This window comes from Chinchilla lanigera, unplaced genomic scaffold, assembly GCF_000276665.1.
Source record: "Chinchilla lanigera isolate Chin_1 unplaced genomic scaffold, ChiLan1.0 scaffold00070, whole genome shotgun sequence".
Taxonomy (NCBI): Eukaryota; Metazoa; Chordata; class Mammalia; order Rodentia; family Chinchillidae; genus Chinchilla; species Chinchilla lanigera.
In genome coordinates this window covers 11,399,377-11,422,452 of record NW_004955471.1, presented here as the reverse complement: position 1 = coordinate 11,422,452, position 23,076 = coordinate 11,399,377, and the positions used below count along the sequence as shown (strand labels likewise).

The 23,076-nt window shown below is 40.4% G+C and overlaps 1 protein-coding gene and 1 long non-coding RNA gene across 2 annotated transcripts in view; one reads left to right on the top strand and one right to left on the bottom strand.

Annotated features, from left to right (window-relative positions):
- Window positions 1–93, bottom strand: part of LOC102014444 — an 85,407-nt gene extending 85,314 nt beyond the window's left edge. The window contains exon 1 of the long non-coding RNA XR_001237061.1: window positions 23–93. This is a non-coding gene — a long non-coding RNA (uncharacterized LOC102014444). The remainder of the gene's footprint in view (window positions 1–22) is intronic.
- A 160-nt stretch (window positions 94–253) lies between these two features.
- Gucy1a3 (guanylate cyclase 1, soluble, alpha 3) overlaps window positions 254–23,076 on the top strand; it is a 54,882-nt gene continuing 32,059 nt past the window's right edge. The window contains exon 1 of the mRNA XM_005400950.2: window positions 254–318. The gene's annotated coding sequence lies outside the window, so the exon portion shown is untranslated. The remainder of the gene's footprint in view (window positions 319–23,076) is intronic.

Sequence of the window (23,076 nt, the reverse complement as noted above, 5' to 3'; positions counted from 1 at the left end):
GAGCGGGCGCGTCCCGACTTACTGCGGCCGTGGCCGGGGCGCGGAGCCGGCGCCGCGCCACCTTCCCGCCCTCCGCGCGCCCGGGAAGCCGCGGGGCTCCGAAGTGAGCGGAAGGGCTTGCAGCTCCGGGAGGGCCTCTGGCTTTCCAGTACCGGAGGGTGGAGTTTTAGCTGTTGTTATTTAAACTTCACCGGGGACACAGCGCGAGTGATCTGGGGCTCCTCCAGCGCGGGTCTCCGCCTGTGCACCTACCCGCGCGGGTCCTGCTGGGGACATGTGTAGCCTTCCCGTGGCACATAGGAGTCGAAGCGCTTCATGGTAAATACAGATTTTTATGCCTTAGTTTGTAGGGTGGGAATAATCTGTTGCTTTTCCTGGAATGCTCGTATCTTTCTCTTCAGGAGTGATCATTTCAGATTCTCCTTTATAAAGGAGGTGGGACCCATGACAGCAGCGATGTAACAATCAGATTGTCTAGAATTCCAAAGCAAAGCTGTGTGTGTTCGAGTCGTAGGCTGCTGGGCTGCTTTCTCGGGGAGGTGGTCTGTGTGGTCTCTGATTTGCTCGGTTAGTGAACACTTGGGTGTGTGGACATATTTCAGAGGTCACGACGTCCTAGAAATCACGCTCAGACAAGCGAGTTGCTGCATTTTTAGGGAGATAGAGCAGCCTTCAGATACCCAAAGAGATCTGTGACCGAAGAGAAAAATGAGACGAGTTCAAACATAAAAGCCACGCTCAAAGTAACTGTCTTGCTATGTACTTTTAGACATAGATTAGTAGGAAAAACTCTCGAATAGTGTTGAAATAATATTTTTATTTAAAATAGACTCATTAGTATGTTTTTAAATAGATCAGCAAACTTAGTCCTGTGAACTGTGGTTAGTAGAAATGTGTGTTGAATAGATGAATACTTTTCCCTTTCTCATGTAAGATCTTTTTAGTATAGAACAGAAAATAAAAGAATTTTTTCTGCCTCGAAATCCAGCTCGCATATAAAGTAGTTATACTTGGTGTGACGTTTCGTAATGCCTGAAATATAAATAGCCTTTTAAAGGCCCTATTTCTAGATGTCCAACTATAAAATAACATATTTAAGATAGTTTTCTGTCATTCAAGAATGAGGAAGGAAGTGTGAAGTTATTTATATCTGACGACTTGAAAGAAAAAAATGTGGACGACTTCACTACTTAGTTTTGTGTTCATTATGGCTATGGCTTATTACACGGTCTCACTTTAAGACATTTAAAAGATGTTTTGATTAATATATTTTACTATAAAAAAATGACAACATTGAAATTGAATTATTATAAATAACACAGCAATAGAATATTTTGTGATTAAATTTCATGAACTTTGGTGTAATTTTCAAATAGAATTGGAAAAAGTTGAATTTTTAACCCAATGTCTTGTGTATTGCTGACAAAATATTGTACAACCTTGAATTTTGTCAGAAATTCTCAGAGTTTTGTCAGAAATCTACAAACAGATTAATTCTCAAATTTACATTTCTTAAAAATACGTGTGTGGGAGAGAGTAGTGGGTTTTTTTTTTTTTCAGGTTTGGCTAAATTAGTATCATATGTACCTCTAAATCCTAATTAATATTTTTTAAGAAATAAACATCTAACTAGCCTTAAGGATGAATATTCATAAATAGGAGGAAATGGACAAATAAGCGATACTCAAATAAGCCAAGCCAAGGAATATGGTATTGATGAGAAGACATTTTGGAGGAAGTTGTGGTTTAGGTTAGCTTTCTCTTGGCTGGACTCACTAAGGAGTTGCTTGGCTTCTATTTGCTAGAATATTGAAATTTATCGCACTGCTTTTGTACCTCTTATTTAGAAATATTTACCCAAGCCAGTCTTCTTTAAGATTTATATTTATTTCTTTTCTGCACATTTGTAGAAGCAAATGGTTTTTCCTTCTTAAGCATCAGTAATCACAGTGGTTTTTGTCTCCAGACCACCTGGATTTACTCTGCACCGGTTAAGTGTCTGTATATTATATTGTTTTGTGTGTCTCCATCTTTACTGATATAAAAAGAGCTTTGGGGAATTTTTCAGTTTTTTTGTTGAACCAATTTGCTTGGGGCTGGGGGTATTTCTTGGCCACACGGAATCACATCTGTTTCTTTATTTCCTTTCTGAGCAATTTTGAAGTGTCTTAAAAATGTCATATTTTTCCCTCCCCTGGGTTCAGTTAGGTAACCTTCATCTTCCTATATCCTGAGGGTGGAACAGAATTATTTGGGAGGGATGAAGGATTTTAGTGAGTGCCAGCTTCCTCCTCAGCCCACAGTGGGAGAATAAATGCTAAAACTTGAAAGGTTAAGATCATGGCCTCTTTTGCTGCAAAACAATGCGACTCTCACTACTTCTGGTTACTAAATTCTTTTACCTGGTGTGCTTTCTGGCCATTAATAATATTTTGACAACAAGCCCTCCCTTTTATCAAATCAAAGCCAAATCCAGTTAATTAACTCACAAATCAACTCCTCTGACCCTGTGATAGGAATTAGCAAGAAGTCAACAAAAGACAGTGGTTTTAGCAATGAACCTCCTGGGAAAAGAAGGTAAGGCAGACTCAGTTGGCCTTTGCATTTGTTTTATTTCCAGTGCTGAGGATGGAACCCAGGGCCTCTCATGTTAGGCAAATGCTCTACCACTGAACTACACCTCCTCTTAATCCTAAAAATTTTTTTCTATGTCCAACAAATTTCATATGCTCTTTTGTTATTCCACATGACATCAAAGGTGTATTTTTAAATGTCTGCATCTCCTGCCAAGCTCAAGTTTTCCTTGGTTCACCCATCCTTGGAGTCACAGTGCTTGACTAGCTATTGAGCAGGTCAGTGTCTGATGAAGTAAATACCAGCTGTCCTTCTTGTTTTTCCCTTAAGGATTTTTGTGGCTTGTGCTACGGGTTATTTAGCTCACAAATGTGTGTAAGGCTCGCTATTTGCTTTGTGAGGAGGCCTTGCCTTGGAATAGTGTGGCCTTGTCACACTGAGACCCTTCTGTACTCTCCTCTTATGTGCTCTGAGGCCTGTCAGAGCTGCTTGTTTGGCTGGTACTACTGTTACCCACTCCCTTGCTTTCTTTTTCTGAGTTTACATTGTTCCCTGTTGCTGCCAGTCCTCATTACTAGTGTGTATTAACCTCTCCACTGCTCCTCCTTCCTCAAGAACGTAAAATAACAGAGGTTTTCCTTTCTACTCTGTCATCTCCCATCATTGTTTAGGACTTTGTTCAACATCTGCATCTTTGAATTTCACATATTTGACTTTGTCCTTAACCAATTCACTTCCTGTTTTGGATCCTCTGGTATTCACCCACCCCCAGCCCTCCCATCACTTACCTGAAAAGTCTGAGTGTCTCATATTCTTCTTCAGACCGTGTCTACTATCCTTCCAAACTTTTACTCACTTACCACTAAACACTTTCTTCCATTTTTGTTTTCTGTACCATTTTTTTAATGTTTTCCTCTTTTACCATACTCATCTTTGAGAGCAATTTCAACTCCTCACCAACCCTTAAATTTCTTGCCACTAAAGTGATTCATCGTAATCTAACCTCCTAACTTCAGCTCCAGTGGAATGTTAGCTTCACCATCCTTGCTGGAGACTTAACTGCGTGTAATAATGGAGCCATACCTTTTGGTCAACCAGGAATTGATTTAGCTCCACCTACAGTTTAAAGGCTGGTTAACAGTGCTGTGAAGTTATTTTGTCTTTTCTTGGTTAATTTTATATCACTCTTCCATTCTCATTGGTTTGCTAGTCTTTCCAGATCATCGTCAATCTTCATTCTTAGCAAATGACCATATTTCCCAATCAAACTAGGCATATTAAGACAACATGAAGGTCATTTTTTGGTAAATTACTTGTCAAGACTAGTCTTGAATACACTAGACATTTCTTTATTTGGCCAGTTCTGAGCATACACTTTTGTTAAAGATGAGCTGTGTTGTTTATCTCTATGATATCCATATCCTTATTTTACTTTTTAAAGGACTTGTATAAATGTCTTTGTGTATCAAAACACCTCCATCTGGTGAGATGATACTCAGTTCTTTCTGTCCAACCCTATTTGCTGTGGATTGAGAATCTCATTACCAACAGGCACTGGCTCCTTTGGATGCACTGCTTTGTGATGTGTGAACCTCAGACTCCACTAGAGAACTGTGTTAGTGTCACTCGATAAATTTGATTATCTCCTCTGGAGTTACTCAGCCTAAGATCTAATCTGCCCTTTTTCTTTTGCATTCCTACTACAGTATTTTATTGTCCATTTATGCAACCTTTGTGCATATTTTTCTCCAAATATGCTTCTCTGCAACATGTTTGGCCACTTGATTTGGGATTTGGAAATACTGAAATTCAATTTAACCTTTACTTTTGTTAATTGTTCCAGAATGTCAAGGTTGTTTGCATTCTGATTCCATAATGCAAATTAGCCATTCCTCCATCTGGAGGTACCAAAAGATTCTACCAGTGTATAATTATGTCCTCATCCCAAGTTCAATGTGATTGCTGAACCAAGAATGTATGGCGTGGTTCTAGACACCTTCTTCCTGTTATAGGTTAGTCTATGGGTTAGTCCTTTTTAGGAGGCTGTACAAGGAGTCGCAGGGTCAAGTATCTTTTACTCAGTTAATTTACATTCCTTTGTGTTGCCCCAGAGTATACTGGGACAGACCTGGTCAAAATCTTTGCAGAATATGTTTGCAAGTTCTCCAGAATAGATATTAAGTAACCATACTTAAAACAAATTAATAGATTTAAACTCATCTGGAACATTTAATATACTCCTATACCCTAAGCTTTAAATTTGTCATTTTAATTGTCACCCTATTAGATGAGTGTGAATGTTATTTTCTGGAGGAAGAGAGACGAAACAAAACAGAAGTGGAGTAGCCAGGCCTGCTGCTCCTGTGCTGTCATTTGAACTTCTTTGTATGTAAGCAGCCGGTATACTCTTCCGATATCTGGTAAAAATGTCACCGTTACCACTTGATCTGACAATCACTACAGGAATTTAAAAGACTTTTTGTTTTTATAATTCTTAAAAGCTTCGGTTTATTTTATTTTTCTTACTTTATGACACTCTTCTTGGAGGACCAGCTCCTGTCTCGTAGCTCTCTCTATAAAGTTTATTACGGATTATGCTTGTCGTGGGGAGAGAAGCAGAGTTTATAACACAGTCTCTGAATCGAAGGAGTTTAAAGTTTGCACCCGGCAGATGACATAAGCAAGAAACACTCTCCAAATGCTGCGTGTCGGCCCTTAATAATGAGTCTGATATGTGGGGACAGGTTTAATAGGTCTAAAGAACGTAGGAGACAAGGCGGCAAGACAGTTCTTTGGGTTGGAAACATGAGAAAAGTATTCCAGGGAAGACAGAATTGAAGATCCAGGACTTAATTGGGATTATCATTGTTGATGTTATTATTATTGTTATTATAGAAAATGGGGATTTAACCCAGGCCATTCACACTGAGCTATATCCTCAACCTGTTGTTTTATGTTGTGTTTTGTTAAATTTTGAGACAGGGCCTCAGAAAGTTGCCCAGGCTTTGAATTTATGATCCTCCTGCCTTGCCTCTCAGTGCTGGGATTGCAGGTGTGTGCCATAACACTCAGCTTTTAGTTGAGATTTTAAAACAAGCCCAGAGTGTTGGACTACAAAGGGTCCTGTGGGGTGTAGGGGTGTGTGTGTGTGTGTGTGTGTGTGTGTGTGTACAAAAAGGGTACCATAGAATCTCTGCAAGCTGCAGCTTTGAGGCACAATGTTTTATAGACCACATCTTGCTCTTATACGTTGCTCAGGCTGGCCTTGAACTCCTGGGCCCAAGCAGGCCTCTTCCCTCAGCTTCCCAAGAAGCTGGGACTACAAGTGTGAAAAGTGTGCTCATCACTTCCTGCTCCTCCCTTTCAGCTTTTGCTTTCTCTTGCTCAGTCTGTGGGAGCCAGGCAGTACTCCCCTGTTAGATCTCAAACAGCTCTACTTCTCAGGAACTTTCCCTGAACTTCCAGGTCTAAATTCGAGCCTTGAGAAACTCTCATGCAGCCCCCTGTCGTTAAGTATATGGCTCTTGCAGGACCTCCTGCTTGCTCTGTAAGACTGGTGCTATGTAGAAGGAGGTGCCATTTCTCCTTAGTTTCCCATTTGTTGCGCATATACCTAATAGAAGTGTCGTTTGTCTCATAAGCACTCAGTAAAAATGTATGCTATCGTGTGGGCCTGTTGAGGGCAATGACTCTCCTTTATTGGGCAGCATAGAAGGATAGAAGGATATTATGCTTTTTAGAGTTTTGAGGAAGGGCTATGTGGCATATGCATTAATTTTAATTAGGTTTTTATAAACCACATCGAAGTATTTACATATTGATGTGTATTTCTAGACTTACCGAGAACATTTTTGGGTATCCTTGCCTTGTGTCTTATTCACTGAGGCTGCTATGTTAGAATTATGCACAGAGATTGTGTGAGGGAAGTCCAAGATGAAGGGCAGGCACACTCAGTGTTGCTGCGGGTCTGCCTCCACAGCGACCGTCCTATCCCAGTCCTCAAGTGGTGTGAAGGACAAAGGAGTTCTCTCAGTTCTGGGGGCATGAATTCCACGCAGGAGGCCGTACACTCCTGACCTAGTTATGTTCCACAGTCCCTGACTCTAAACACCATCAACGGATGAAATTAGCAAGGAACACAAAATTGTAATGTATATCTTGGGACTGAGTGTTTTTATCCTTGAATTTGAAGACCCTAGGACTTTAATCCTTATGTTGTTACTGGAGAAGTGTGTGTGTGTGCGTGTGTGTGTGTGTGTGTGTGTGTGTGTATATCTGTCTGTCTGTCTGTGTACCAAACATCTATTCATCTATTTATATGTATTTACTGGCACTCTAGCTGTTTAATCGCAACGTTCTATCCCATTTTTCAGCTTCAGATATGTTCAGGTAGTTAAATGACATGTGGTTTGTAATTATCCTTCCTATTCATTATTTTGGTTTCTGTGGTTTCACTTAACTGCAGTCAGTTGTGGTCTGAAAGTATTAAATGGAAAATTTCAGAGTGCAGCAATTCCTAAGTTTTAAAAACCTTTTATGGCAAAATATTGCCAAAACTGTTCTGTGAATATTATTAGTTATTGCTGTTAATTCATCCTGTGCTTAATTTACAAATTAAATGTTACCAGAGGTGTGTGTATGTAGGGAAAATAACAGAGCATTTATTGGGTTTGGTAGTATCTGCAGTTTCAGGACATCCAGAGAGTGTCCTCTATAGGGTTAATAGCCCTAGTTATTGTGGGCTGATCAGGCCCACAATGTCCCAAATGAGTGGACGGCTAGGGCTTAAATAAATGTGACAATTGAAATGATTGTAGGGTTCCAGGAGGGTCTAACTCTCTTACTGAACTTGAGATTCTCTGGGTTAAGACAAAGGCTTCTCTGTGCCCCCTTATTTATTTGGTTTTTAAACAAAGGAGGAGGATACTCAAGAAAAGGCAGGAATCTAGCAGGACCTGGGGAAATATTTTCCCAAGTAGCAAATTATGTCAATCAGAAGAACTACCTTATCTTTAGGCTGGCATTTATTTTAGGAGTGTGGAGTCAACAGCCACAGTCTCCTTTAAGTTAATTGGGGTTAGAGCCAGGCATACTCAGCTGTGGCCTTATCTTGTCGTTTGAGGGATCACAGCCTCACAGGCCAATACAGCCCTCAGCGGTGACCAGTGGCTGATAGAGGTTTATTTACTATGAGTCTGCTGCCCTTCTTCAGACAAGATGACTAAGCCTCAGACAGCTCACAAGTAAATATGGAAGGTCAGTTGCTCAATATTAAATCCTACTCAGAGCCGCTTTGTAGTGGTCTCCAGCAGGCTACGAATGTAGACTCATGGATAATGGGTCACTACTGTGTTGTTAATAAAACACAGGACAAGGATTTCAATATACCATCAATATAATACGAACTTCTAACTTGTGTATTTGCGAGCATAAACCTTAAGGTAGCACGATGTGTGAGGTATTTAGCTTATAAAGGTAGCATGGAAAGAGATCCGGGCAAGCACAATAACACTGTCAGTACTAGAGAAGTCAAGATTTGAAGCCAGATAGTCTTACACTGGATTGCGCTAAACACTAACAAATGTGATTAGCAGAAGGCAATCCTTTTGGTGAAAACTCTTAGGGAAAAATTCCAGTTTTTCATGCTTAAAATATTTGCAGACAGTGATTGTAAGTAACATTCCTCCTTGTCCACTGCTACCACAAATGACAATTTCTCACAGTGTCTATTTCCGGTTCTTTTCCATGGTGGCCTGCTCAGAGCAGCTCTTAAGCCCTAGCTATGCTATGCAGTAGCACGTGGGAGAGCTGTGATATTTCTTGCTAAGAGTTTGTGTTTTGCGTGGAGAACAAGTCATCCTAGCTGAAATTGCTATCTTTCTCTTCTCCTCTTTTTCCTCGTACCTTTGAAGCTGTGAATTCATCTTAAGCTAAACTGGGGGCCTCTAGTAGCTCACCAGCTAGCCTGGCCAGAGAAAGAAGGTCCCACGTGGAAGGTGTCACCAGGCCACCCTCCACAAAATTTCTGTTCCCTGATTCTGCTCTAGGTTCAGAGTTATTTGGGTGGATGGGACTGTTTGCATTGTGCCTCTAGGATTCTACAAGATAACTGTTTTATTCAGAAAAATAGGTCAGCCTTGTTTACCCAGTAGCAAAAGTGTCTTTAACTGTGTTGACTTTTGCCTTTAATCAAGGGCAAGGTACTTAGTCTTTTCTCCCCCTTGTCATGCTGGGGTGGAAGCCAGGGCCTCATGCGTGCTAAGTAAGCATTCTACCACTACCCTATGCCCCTACTCCCATCCCTTTTTATTTTGAGAAAGAGTCCCACTAAGTTACCCAGCTTGGCCTTTTTCAACCCTCCTGTCTCAGCTTCCCAAGTAGCAGAAATTACAGAACTGTGCCACCTGCTCAGCTGTACGTAGACTTTTAAAGTCAAGAGAAACAGGAAATTGAAGGGCCCAGCCCATGGGGAGAAGGTAAGACACCCAAATAGGCTGAGTGTACAAAAATATGGTACCCAGACAGGAAGAGAAAGGCCGAAAGAAAGCCAGAAAGGTCCTGAAAAGAGGTGTTTTTTCATACTTTACCCATTAGTTTTCTCTACTACAGAGAACTGTTGGAAACTTTTTTCTCAGCAGCATGTGGTGGCCTTGATTATCTATCTGACTGAGACCAGGTTCAAGTGAGGTTAGTTCTTCTCATTGGAATATCAGTTTTGGTTACAGTGAAAACAAGTTAGGGCTGCGTGTTGTCACACTCTATTGGGCGAGGGTTCTCTACCTTAGCTGTTCTTGATAAGTGACATTTGGTCAGTACATACAAATCTCAAGACTTGCTGGAGCACTGCATGTGTTAAAGCCATTTTGAGTGATGCAGCAGTCGCGCCTGCCCATGACTTCCATCTGACGGCCACACGTATGTCTAAACACAGTCCTGCAGCTCTACATCTGGACGCTTCTTTTGCTTGAATACTATGTTACATGCAGTTCCCTTAGCTGTACTTTTGCCAAGTCCTTCTTGGTTTCCCTGTCTTTGTCTTTTGCACATATTTTTTCAGCTCCTGGAATGCCTTTTCTTGTGTTCTCTACACTTTCTTCCTCTACAGCTCACCTTCTGGCATGGCCAGAAGCGAGAAGGTGCCATGAAGCGGGTGCCACCACGACACCCTCCCCTGATTCCATCAAAGGTTTCTGTCTCCTGATTCTGTGCTAAGGTCCTTTGGGTTAGTGGAGTGTCACTTTTTCAAGAAAGTGATTATCGATGAACCATGAATATTTTTGGTGGCCCCGTCACAGCCTGTCATAATGTCTCACTGCACGAATTTGTGTGGCTTTAGTCTCTCTGCCTCCTTTAAGCCCTGCTTAAAGCACTCTTTAAAGGTCTAGGGTTGCCTTGTTTAAGGTTGTTTTTGTTTTTAGTTCTTGAAACCCTCTTTCTTAGAATGTAATAATAGGCGCGTTAGTTGGTATGTGGGGATATGTGAATGTCTGCGTAAGGGAATGGTTGGAGGGACTGAGGGAAGATTGAAACGGAAGGACAGGTAGAGTGAATATCAAAGAAAGGTCCAGAATGGAACATGATATAATGGAGTCTAGGGCACAGTATAAACTCAAGTGGAAAAAAAAAACAGTCCTTCTCAGTATTGCTGAGGAGGGTCCATCAGCAGAGACGGGGTGAGTGGGATGTTTATGAAAAACCAGGAGAAACCTAAGTATTACCAAATGGTTTGTGAGATAAAAACTTAGAGCATATATTTCCTAAGCAGTAACTATGCCCAAAGTCATTATATAGTTATTTGAAATAAAAAGTAACATTTTTAGCATTGAGTACATTCAGCTTATTTTGTTGAAAGAACATGAAAATAAATCCAACCTCTCATCCATACATATGTGTGAAAAAGGAAAGAATAGTATTGTAGTGTATGTTATCAAAAAATTGCAGGTATTCTTTGGTATAACGCCAGAATTGAGAAGCAGTAATTCTTCAAAGGTTAACTTGCAAAATGGTATGTGAGACCAGCAGTTCCCATTGTTCTGCTGTGTTCTTTGCATGGAGGATTTATTCACGTGTCATGCTGTGCACCGTCATGAGCAGTTGGCCATTTGGAAAATATTTGTCCGTTGAAATATATAGATTTTCCAAATGGTGCACACTTTATCATGCAGTAGGAAAATGTGACATCAATTAAAATCACCACTGATCTAATTAGAAAAATTTAAATACGATGAAGCCATCAGATTCACCATGGCAGATGTAGCTGCTATGGCTGTGGGCTGACAAAGCCTTCTAGATTAGTCTTGCTAAGCTACAAATCTACTCTAAAATAGAAGAAAAGGACACATGCATTTTCCCTTAGATAGGATAAATATTAAACATTAAAATGGTAACAGTTGAAGTGAAAATTTTAAAATTTAGAAAAATTGAAATGATTTTGTATTATTGCAAAACTAAACAGCCAAGTGTATATAACTCTTGTAATTCCATGCAAGAAATAACTCAGGATTTCAAAAGACTAACACATTAGACAATTATTAGCTCATGTGAATTAAAGCAAATGTAATAGCCAGAAAAAAAAAAAAAACAACAACAAATTCTCAGGACAAACTACATCAATTTCTAAAAATGAATATTTACACTCTAATTGAGAAAATTTACACAGCACCAATTCCAGTGGAGTAAGACTGAATCTTCACTTGTCACATGACCTCTGATGGACCGATAGTGCAAAAGTGTGCAGTGTTAGAGTTTTCTGATGAAAGTACTCTTGACCTTGCAGTGTATCTGAAAAGTCTTGGAGCATCTCCAAATTTTCTGATGACATCTGCTTTATATCTGTGTGTCTGGAATGAGGCACAGTAATCATAAGGAGCTACAATGACTTTACATAAAGTGAAATAGTAATATCAGGTAGCAGTAGTCAACAGTGGTTACGCATGTCCTGTGTCCCCAGCACCAATACATCTACAGCGCCTTAATCAAATCATTAGAGAAGATTAGGACATGGTGGTACGGAATAGACAAGAAGGGTGCCTAAATGTCATACACTGACTTGGTGACGGAACCAGGGCTGCAGCCAGGCCGGGACCATGCTTTTAATTACTATGCTGCCCAAATTTTCTACCCATGTACATATTTTTATGATAGCTTGTAAATGGCCAAGTTTTGTTTGTTTGTTTTTTTGGTTTTTCTCTGGTACCAGGAACCGAACTCACGACCTTGCGCTTGCCAGGCAGGCGCTTTTGCCGCTGAGCTAAATCCCCAGCCCCTATGGCCAAGTTTTGCATATCAACCATAGGAGACTGTAGTTTAGACTTTATAGTATATGACATATACCCTAATTACATTTCAAGGACCTGTGTATTTCCAAATGCAATTCATAAAACAAGAACAAAATTAATGTTTTAAATAGTTTTCATAAAATTTACTCAAATTAAAATAGACAAATGATCTTTAATTTCTCCCCAAAGTAATGCTATTTACAAACTAAATGTTTAGGAAACTTGTTTCTATTCTTTATTGACTCTTGAAGAATGTTTTATTTGATGTACTTACAGATGAAAAGGTAGAAAGGTTTTATTTTGTTTTCCTTTATACTTTAAATAGTCTCAATGAGAACACGGTCAAGAATTTTATAATTTTTCCTTTCTTCACTGTGTTCCTTCCCACAATCCCTACGTTGTTTTAAAGATTTTTGTTTTTCTTGTTGTCTTTTTGATCCTTGAATTTTAGAAGTTTGATTATGATTTGTTTGGGTAAATTTTTTCTGTATTTATTATGTGTTAGACTTGGACAGCTTTTTTAGTTTATGAATTCATTCTGCCATTAAATTTGTACATAAAATCCATAGCATTATTTGTTTGAATGGTTTTTCTGTTCCTACTTGTTCTACTTTCTTATCTGGTAGCATCTAGGCCATTTCTTAGTCTGTTTCCTCTTTTAACCATGAGTATTTTTTTTCTTTTTCTTTGAGACGCGCGCGCGCGCACACACACGTACACACACATGAAGGAATGAGTCTAAGATACAGTGCATCTGAAACTATTTTTCTTTACTGCAAGTTTACTCAGCTTCAAGTGACCATTGGCTTCATATTTCTCCAGGGTAGAATTAGAACTCACTTTGTACCATGAAGTAAAATGAGACTCACTTGATGCTTTCCTTTCGCCCTGCAGCCCAGCATCCAGCTTTTGGGTTTCTAAGGAGTTCTGTGTGCTTTCCCGGCGCTCTGTGCGTTGAGAGTCTCCGTCTGCCCTGCTGTCCATCAGCAGCTGCTACCTTGCACTGGTTGAGGCTTTGGGCATCTCAGAGTTTTCGCTCGCCTCATTTCCCTGCTCAGGGCTTTCGGCAAGCTGTTGTCTGGCACTTAGGGAAGGCCGCACAGAGCAAAGAGAGGGTCTCCTCGGCACTCTCGCCTTGTTTCTTGGGTGTAGCCATCTCCTGCCTTTGAAGGCCAGTGGAAAAGGAGCTGGCCTTCTGTTGGGCTAGCACGGGAAACAGCTACAAGTCTGATAAAAGTTTAGCTAGCTTCTCCTGACGGTTGTCCATGGGAGATTCTGTCACCTTCTAGCACTCCAGTAGGGGTAAATATAGCCATGGGTCTCATCTCCCTCAGGGACTGAAATGTTATGGAATGTTTGTTGCTCAGTTAGATTTCGAGTTCTCAACTTCCTGAGTTCTTCTTTTTTAATAACATGACTCAGGTAAAACTTATGTACAGGAAAAGAGTTATGTATGTTTCAGTGAGATTTGGCCAGGTTCGTATGTCTGTGGGACCACCACTACACTCAAGAGGACAAACACTTTCATCACTCCTAGAGGTTTACCATTCTCTTCCTCTTTCCCAGGAGTCACTGAGTGGCCTTTACAGATTTGTTTTCAGTTTTTAGATTTCACATACAAGTATTTTTCTAATATTTCCTCTCCTGTGTGGGGTCTCACTCAGCATAATGACCTTGAAATACATCCGTTTTGGTGTCTGTATCTACGAGTAATAGCCTGACACATGGATGCCCATGTACTACTCATTTGCATTATGATACACACTTAAATTGTTCTCCATTTATACCTATTACAAATAATGTTGCTATGATCCTTTACATACAGATCTATATTTGAGTATATGTTTATGTTTCTCTTGAGCAAATATGTAAAAAAGATGTAACTGAGTGGAAGTATTAAGCATTTTAAGACATTGCCACACTGTTTTCAGAGCTGTACGTACTCCTTTCCCGCCAGCAGACTCTGATTAGTGAATATGTGTACACACACAGAATTGTTTCACATTATCAAAAACTCTTGACCATCTCAAACTTCTGAATTTTAGAGATACAAATGGGCTTTTGCCCCATGACCAATAATTCTATATTTTTGAAAAAGGTATTTACTGGCTGTCCATGTATCTTTTTTAGTAAATATCTGTTCAGCTCTGTTTATTTTTAAATTGAATTATCTATGTCCTTATTGAGTTGTAAAACCTTGAATAATGTGGGTTCAGTTCCTGCTGACGTCCGTGTTACCAGTGTTATCTCTGTGTGTGACTTGTCACTTTGCCTTTCAAATAACAAAAGAGTTTTGAAGCGTTAATTCCTCACGTACTTCGTTTATGTTTCCTGCTTTGTTGGTTGCTTTTGTTTCTATTTAAGCATCTTTATAGTTTTACCTTTTACATTTACATTTATGACCCATTAAAATTAATTTGTGTTTATGGTATGAAGTATATAAAAATTCTTTTTTTCCCCATATGGATAGCCAGTTATTCCAATGTCATTCACTGTGAAACTTTCATCTATGTGTTGCCTAGAAACTTATGTTGAAAAATTAATGAAAACCTTGTGAATCTGTTTTTGGACTCTTCAATCCATTGATCTCTACTCTACATCCCTCTCTGAGACAGAGTCCTTACTATGTTGCCCAGGCTGGTCTTAAACTCCTAAAATCAATCTTCCTGCCTCAGCCTCACATACCACAGGTATGTGCCACTGTACCCAGCTCCAAACTTTCTTGGTTACTGTAGCTTTACTTTAAGTTTGAAATCAAATATCTAGGTTCCTCTCTGTTGTTTATCCTCTTTAATATTGACTTAGCTATTTTCTGTCCATTTAATTTTACTATAATTTTCTCAATTTTTACTGAGTAGGATTACATGGAATGTATGCACTGGTTTTAGGGAAAACTGACGCCTTAATGATTTTTAATGTGATAGGTCTCATTTATTGAAGCTTCCTTAATTTGTCTCCCTAGCACTTATAACATTCAGTGTGACAATCCTGCAGACCTTTGGTTAGATGTATTCCTAAGTGCTTTACACATGTGACTCGTCTAGGTGAGCTTCTAAAATCATTTCTTAATGTTTGCCATTAGCACGGCAATTATAATGAACTTTCTGTGGAGCCTGAAATCCTGCTGAATTTTCTTATCCTTGCCCATGGTTGCAGATCCCTGGAATTCCTGCATGCATAATGAGATCTTTGTGTCACAAACAAGCAGTCAGTTTGCCTGGCTTCCTTTTCTTCACCTTCATGCAGGACTGCAGGGAAGTGGTAAGGGCAGTTCTTCCTCAGGTCCTCTCTGCGGTGGAGACGCTCAGCATTGCACCATGAAGTGTGACTTCAGCTGTAGATTTTCGTGACCACTTCAGTTGGGTTTTTAAAACTGTGGCTGTGTAGTTTGTCGGGCTTGTTCTCATTCTTAGGATTGGTGGGGAGTGGCTTGTGATTTTCTGTGACTTAAGCAACAGACCCTGTGTTAACTTGGTACACTGTATGGATTTCCTGTTTACAGAAAGGCATTACTAGCAATGGAAAAGAAGAAGATTCCTATCCTCAGAAAAATTTTTTAAGCTTGCTATGCCCTAATCCATTTAACTTAGTCTTACTTGATTATCATGTCAATGTATTCAACATAACTCGGTATTTCTTTTCAGGTTCAGTCCACTGTTGTGAGTATAATTTCTCTGTGACCGGTCATAAATTTCTTTCTTATCTAAAAATCAAATGCTGTTCTCCAGATGTCTGTACCCTCTTGGAGCATTTGCCTCTCTTCGGGCATGTCTCCTCTTTTTGTTCATTCCTGCCATACTTTCCTAATTGCTACTTCTCTGTCACAAGAATAACATCCCTCTTCAGTCTTTAAACATAAATGTTCCCCAGAGGACTAGCTATAACTGTCTTCTTTCTCTGCATGTAGCACTTTGTTATTTATTTCTTTACTCTTTTTGAGACAGGGTTTCATTATGCGGTTCAGGCTGTCCTTGAGCTCACTTTGTAGCCCAGGCTGGCCTCAAACTAGCAGTGATCCTCCTGCCTCGGCCGCCCGAGTGTGCTGGGATTACAGGCTTGTGGGCCACCACTCCTGGTCAACGCTCTGATCCTGAACAGTCTGAATTAAAACTCTGGCTTTCCTGGCATGCTTTGGTGAAGAGCAGCAAATTCATATCTCTAGTCTTTTATATTCTGCTGAATTAAAGATGCCAATACACAACAGTATGTCTACAAAATGTTACGCTAACACTTAAGAGCCAATCCGGGGGTACAGAGAAACTTCAGCCCCCTTGTGATTGCTGTGCTACTTCAGCTCCCTCTCTCCATGAATGCCACCGTTATTCCAGACACAGCCTCAAAGTCACTGGCTTCTTGGCACGGGGGAGCTGCCCCCTGATGCCACCTCTGATTCTGTGACATCTCGAGCAGCGCCCTTTCCTGCCCTTTCCCAGGCTTCCCTCCTCCACACATGGCTTGGCTGCGCTCCATCTGCGGTGAGCCCCGCGGCCGGTTCATATCCCGGCCATAGTCATTTTCAAAAGTGAGCGCAAATGCTGCGCATTCCAAGAAAACATCCTGCTCGTCCTACTGTTGCCACTGCCTAAGGGCGCTATTTCTTATTACCATGGCCAGCTCTGTCTTCCTACCTAGTCTCCGTTTTTACTGTAGCCATTTAAGAACAGTCAATGCCTCTGTGTGCATTTTGTATTCGTCTTTGAATGTAATTAAGGGAAAATTATCGTTTTCAGAAGCTGAATGAGTTTTGATCAGATAACAAATAAGCCTATTAACACTCTGTGAACCTTGTTTCCAAGGAACACTATATTTTATAGATTCTGACAGCTCCATTTTACTTGTATTTTACAGCTTTTCTTGTCTGTGTTTATCCTATATATTATTCAGAGTTAACAATACAATATTAAAATATTTTGTTGACATTAGTTGCATTTGTTGAACACGAATGATGCATAGGTACCAAGTGCTTCTCATAATGCAGTCAACCCTGGGAAGCACATAAGTTTTGGTGACTTCACAGTGGCGTTGTAAAAGAATAGTGAGAAATTCCACAAGTACTGTTGATTTTTCAGAAAGCTAAACTTCCACGTATAGTGAAATCTCATCCTTCCAAAGTAAACACAAACACACACACACTCACACACACAGACACACAGCTAATGCTAATAATACAGAAAAGGAAAACAGAAAAACCTTTACATTTTTTCTTCTCATGTCGCATACGATGTACATATGCGTGTTTGCGTCTCCACACGGAAAGGCTGAAGGCAGAAGGAACTTGATAATGATGAAGGCTATCTAAACTCTTTTCATGTTCCTTCCAGGTGGGTCAGAGTCAATTGTTCTTTCTTTCAGTTTCGGCAGAATATGATGTACTTGTGGTCAGTCCCAGGTTGGAGAAACTGGTCTGCACTGTCTGCTTAGACTAAGGCTGGAAAGACAGGATGATGGAAGTCGTCCTGGCTATTTGGAAATCAGAAAGGCACCTTAGAATATGTGTTTTGAGAAGTGGAACTAGATCGCTTTTGAGAAAATGTAAAAACGAGAAGAATCACATGGAAAAGAACCTGGAAAAATATTTAAGAGACTATAGATGGCTGAAGCAGTTTTGTAGTGGGTACTAATACTAGTGTGATATGCAGAGGAAGTGCAAGCCTCTGTGTGCACTGAGACAAAGTGTTTATGACAACTTCTGAAACCTGTTACGTGTACAGATTAAAAGTACTCAGAGGGGGAGCGGTGTAGCCCATTCATAGTAGGGCGCTCGCCTAGCATGTGTGAAGCCCTGGTTCAATCTTTAGCAATGCAAAGAAAACTCATCAAATAAAACAATTGTTAATTTTTTTCAAAGTAGACCCTGGAGTGTTTAGGAGTCACCAAAAGTTGAGAAAGGACCAGAGTATATTGCATTGCGGCAGACTTGATAAGGGGTCTGAGTTCCTCTCGCAGTCCTACACTTCATCAGCACTGGGGCTTGTGCAAAGCCACTACAATCTGGACATCTGCCATCTGCAAGTGGAAAGGATTGCAATAAATAATTTCACATATCTATTCCAGTTCTTATGCTGTTATGTAACAGCCTGTGCTTTTACATTGGCTCTTATGTAAGAGATTCTGAAATAAGAGCGAACACTGGGCTTTACCGTGAACAGTAACTTTAATTTTCTGTATTTTGAGTCAAGGAGAGGGTGGAGGCATTTAAAAATAAGACTGTGAAGCTGGATGTAGTGCGGTGTACTTGTAACCCTGGCATTCTGGAAAGCTGAGGCAGGAGGACTGCAAGTTTGAGTTTTGCCTGGGCAGCTTGGTGGAGCCAGCAGCAACCTCCAGAGAAGTGTCCACGCTGAACCCTCCGGGGCACTGACCAACCCCTGCACAGCCTACGCATCACCTTTGACTGATGCACTCGTTCTGCTTCCCTTGGTCTCCGTGCTTCACTGTCTTGTTGTGGGCAGACCTACACTTCTTGATTGATTTTTCTTAGTGAAGTTTAGCATAATTCCGTCTAAATAGTGTATAGAAATCGAGAGTTTTCACGGCTTTCCTAGGTTGTGATCTTTTCTTTCAAGGAACTTAGGAAATATACCAAGAGTTGGATTGGAAGAACCAGGAGCATCGCTATTGTCTTTCATTCTAGAATCTTTTATTCAAATAAGACAAGCTCCTGACTGTTCAAAATGTTAACTGAAATGCTCCCCAGGTGTGGCTCTCTGCCTTGGAACCCACTTCACCTATGTTAGGAACCCCTGCATCTCCCATTTTAGTTGGATTTTAATTGGATTCTGAGTGATTTCACAAATACCCTAAAATGAACATGGCAATTAACATCTCCTTTCTCCCTACCAACCAAATCTCCCTACAATATAAGTTAACATTGAAAAAGTAAGTAGATAAAAGTGTTAACACTGAACCAGCATTGAGAACAGTTAACTTGTAAAATCAATGATTAGAGACAAGGTACTTTGTATAACAAACACTGCTCAGTTTTCAAATCTGACTTTCTAGGAAAAGAAGCTCATACAGAACAGAACTTCAAGCTTGGTCCTTAGGAGATTTTTATTTCCCCATTGGAAATAGTGTAGACTTGTAGGAAATGCTGTGTGCTCCAGTGGCATGAGACGTCTTTGATTTGTATGGCAGTTTTGGTGTGAGTAGAACAGAGTCTGTAAGTGCCGCGTCCCTATTTCTATGTCCTAAAATTTCATTGCATGAACTTGATGTGCAGATCACTAGTTAAGAAGATTGTAGAGGATAGAGCCAAAGTGAAACCTTCATGGTCTTGGATGTAAACGCTATTACACTGTCACTGAATAAAAGGCAGCCTCACTGTTGGCATAGATATTAGTCTCTTGATACTCATTCATATTCTTCAAAGTGAAATTGTTATTTATTTGGAGAGTACCAAGCCCTTGATATTAGAATTCCCTTACATAGGCTTTGCTAAGTAATAAAAATGTTTCATAGGTGTAGCAGGTTAGTGGGCCTTTGTGAATAGATATAATAAATTTGCTTATCATTATCAAGTATTTCCTTGGTTCTGTCAGCATAAGTCTCCTGTAGAGTGCCACTTGCTTGTGTGTCCCCCGAGCGTTTACTGTGTGGGCTGCTTTAAAGCTACCAACTGGTGTGGATAATTCAATCTTTGTTGTGAGAAGTTGCCCTGATAACCAGGAGAAGAGGCACATCTGTTGTAAAGGAACAAATAACTTACGACTTGAATACGAGACTAAACATTTTATTCTCTTTTGAAAGTATGGATTTATGGGTGCTGGTCAAAGCCAAGCACTTTATCTGTTTTTACTAATCCTTAATTAAACCCTGTTTCATCAATACTTCACCATTTTATAGCTGGGATGACAGAAGCTCAGCAAACTTCTGACGCTTGTCCAGTGTCACTTTGCTGCTAAGTAGTACACTAAGTAGTATTTGTGATAGTCAGAATGTGTTCATTGCGGCCTGGGGGCCAATGCTTTCCAAAGATCTCTCTCCCTCTCTCTCTCTCTCTCTAATTTGTTTAATTTTGCAACACAGTCTTGAAATTGTTGGTGTTAGTATTATTTTTCAGATGGAGAAAGTTGAAAAGTTGGGTTAAGACCTTGACTAAGGTCACGAGCTAGTACACTCAGAGCACCCTGTGTATCCACAGCCTCACAAGATTCTAAATCCATGGCCTCAGGGCTTGGCTGTCAAGGGTACTGAATTCTTGTGAACAGACTCTTCCCAACCAGGAAGTCTCCAAAGACACGTGCACGTGCACACACGTGTGCACACACACACACACAATTAAAAAACCACCTGTGTAAGAGGGGAAAAATAAGTGTACATATGCAAGTGTATGTGTATTGTGTGTTTTTATTTATGGACATGATATTAGGGATGTAAACAGTAATATTTTGCAGCCTTTCTGCCTGAACAGTAAAATCCGTGGACTCGGAGAAGACGTAACCATAGCAGTTAGGAAAGTCAGCTTTCGGCACCACTTGTGTATTTGCATCAAACATGCAGAGCATTTCTGATACAACTGCTTTACAGTGGCAACTCACTGAGGAACTTACTTCTTTACACTGTTCTGGCCACAAACCAGATTGGATGAGAGTTGAATCAAGTTTCTCCGAAAGGTCAACCTTGAACATAACTACTGAGTTTGATCCAGTTCTTGTCCAGTTTGGTTTTTGCCTAAATGTGTGTTAAAACACAGGTGAATTCTAATGAATGTTGGACTACAATGTTCTTAGACTTGGATTTAAAGGAAAACAGGGGAAACTAGCTTTATGGGGAGACATTTTTAAGACAGTGTTGATCATTCTGAATATGAAGACTGGGAAAAATAAAGGGAATCTTCAATAAATAATAACGGACATGTGGTCAGATTGAGTTTAGGGGGAGTTCAGGGGTAAAGGATATACTGTGACTGATAGTTCATGCTGCAATCATTCCTGTACTTACAGGTTCACCTGGGCTAATTCCCATTATAGAAATTTGATGAAAATAGATGAAAACAAAATGGATTTTATGGGGTAAAAGGAGTCACATTTCTTCTTTAACTCACAATAATGGGTACTTCCAAAAGTATGTTTTAAAAATGATTATCAGGAAGGAATTATCTTAGAAATATAACTGAAAAAGTTAGAGAAGGAACTGCAAGAAGTTGTATGTATTTCAGGAGTGGAATACTGAAAACATTCTCCTCTTCCCTCATGGCCTGCAGGAACCGCCACACTTGGCAATGACATTTAATTGTAAGAGGTATTAATTGTACATAGTCACATTTCAGTGATTAATCGCCAAGTTTTTGAACATAAATAAAATTTGTATGCTCAAAAGTTTTGCTTTTTAATTAGTTACAAAGCATTATGTAAACATTTTAATATCAAAACAGAGAAACACAAAATGCTAAATCTTAGATTTACCTCCTTACCATAGGGTATACTAAAAGTAAAGAGGTCATAGAATTGCCCCTATACCCAGTGAAAAAGGTTGCAGATCATGTCCATATTGTTTAAATGAAGAATTAATGTTCTCTAAATGTAACTTGTGTCCAATATGGTAGCTTTAACAAAGCTGGTGCCACTTGGTGTAGGGGACGCCTGGTATGTTTGATTACTGTGGGTGCCGTCACTGTTGCCTTTAGATTTGACCTCTTTGCTTTGGGAGTCTTACAAGTTTGAGCTCTTTAGTGACAGAAATTGAAGATACACGCCTTCTGTCCTTCTTAAAATACCTGCAGGCAGCTGCTTTGTGTGCGCAGGCCTCATCTGCTGGCAAGGTGAATGCTGCGTCGGGTAATGTAAACTGGAGTCAGCTTTCGATGTCTTCACTTTTGAAGAAGCAGAAATTACTTCTTCAAATAATACTTTAATAGAAAGTTAAAGTGTCCCAGCTCCTACAAGACCTTATATAATATTAAAGACCCCAAATTTAGCTATAATTCTGATGAACCAAAATCATAAGCAACGTATTATTTACTATCTTGATTGCCTCCACAGTGCCTGGAGGTTTTCTGTGACTGTGATTGTCAGAATCACTTTCCTTGTCATGGAAAAAACCACTGCCACTCCAGCTTCCAGGAGGAGAGGTTTACTTTGACTCAGTTTGTGAAGTTTGAATCTGCATTGGGCAAACACACACAAAAACAGCCAGCGGAAGTGTCTGGGTAGAGGCAAGATGCTCACCTCATGGCGGTCAGGAAATAGCAAAGCAAGGTGCAGGAGCAGGAAGTATGCCCTCCTCCGGGACCCTCACTTCCGGTCAAGCCCAGATCCCACAGCACGTTCCGCTACTGAGCTCAGCAAGGGGCCACTGCACAGTGAGTACTGTGCGCGTGGTCCAGTCCCTTCTGCAGGCCCCACCCGTGCGCCACAAGGCCCCCAAGGGGATGTTCTCAATCTAAACCGTAACCGTGGCACTGAGAAATGAGTCCTCCCTCTTCTCCAGCCCCCATATCCTGTTAATAGCCAAAGGCTGAAGATTCTTTTTCCAAAATCCTTCTGCAGTTGGTCTCCTTTCTCATCCCAAGGCCGCCATTACAGCCCAAACCAGGACCTGCCATTTGTCCAGCTGTTTTTCATTGTACATTTCAAATCATCTTTTGTTGGAGTCTACGTCATTCATAATTTTGCTTTCGGCCCCCCAGTTGGTGGTTCATACAGTAGAGTTTGGACTTGTGCATCACACTTAGCAACGCCTTGAAAAATCCTTGTCTCCACATTACATCTCCAGCCCCTCCCCCTGTTCAGGCAGACGCAGTGTCCAGCTTCTGGGAATTCTCTCAGTTTCTTCAGCATGACTAGGTCTATTTTGATCTCCAAACATGTTCCTCCTTTTGGAATTTTCTTCATGGCTCTGCTCAGGTGGCTGCATGGGATGAAGTTTGCAGCCCCAATTTTCGTTACTAGAGCGTGTCACCCTTTCCCTGCTGCGCTCTCAGCCCTGGCAGAGCGGGGTTTGTCTCTTATATCACTGCCTTTGTGTCTGGAGGAATGCCCGGGATGGGGAAGGACCACCTCTGAGTACTTCATGTACAGAATGAGTGAAGTAGAAGGTAATCCGGTGATACCAAAGGATGTCAAGATTCTGACAAAGAATTCTTCTGGTAATCTGAGCAACTTCATTGCAGATAACAATATGTAATATAACAATGATTGTTAATTCCTATCATTTTGTTTTGGAATTCTGTATCATTTTTATTGTGTGTGTGTGTGTTGTTTTGTTTTTGCCTTTATTGTTA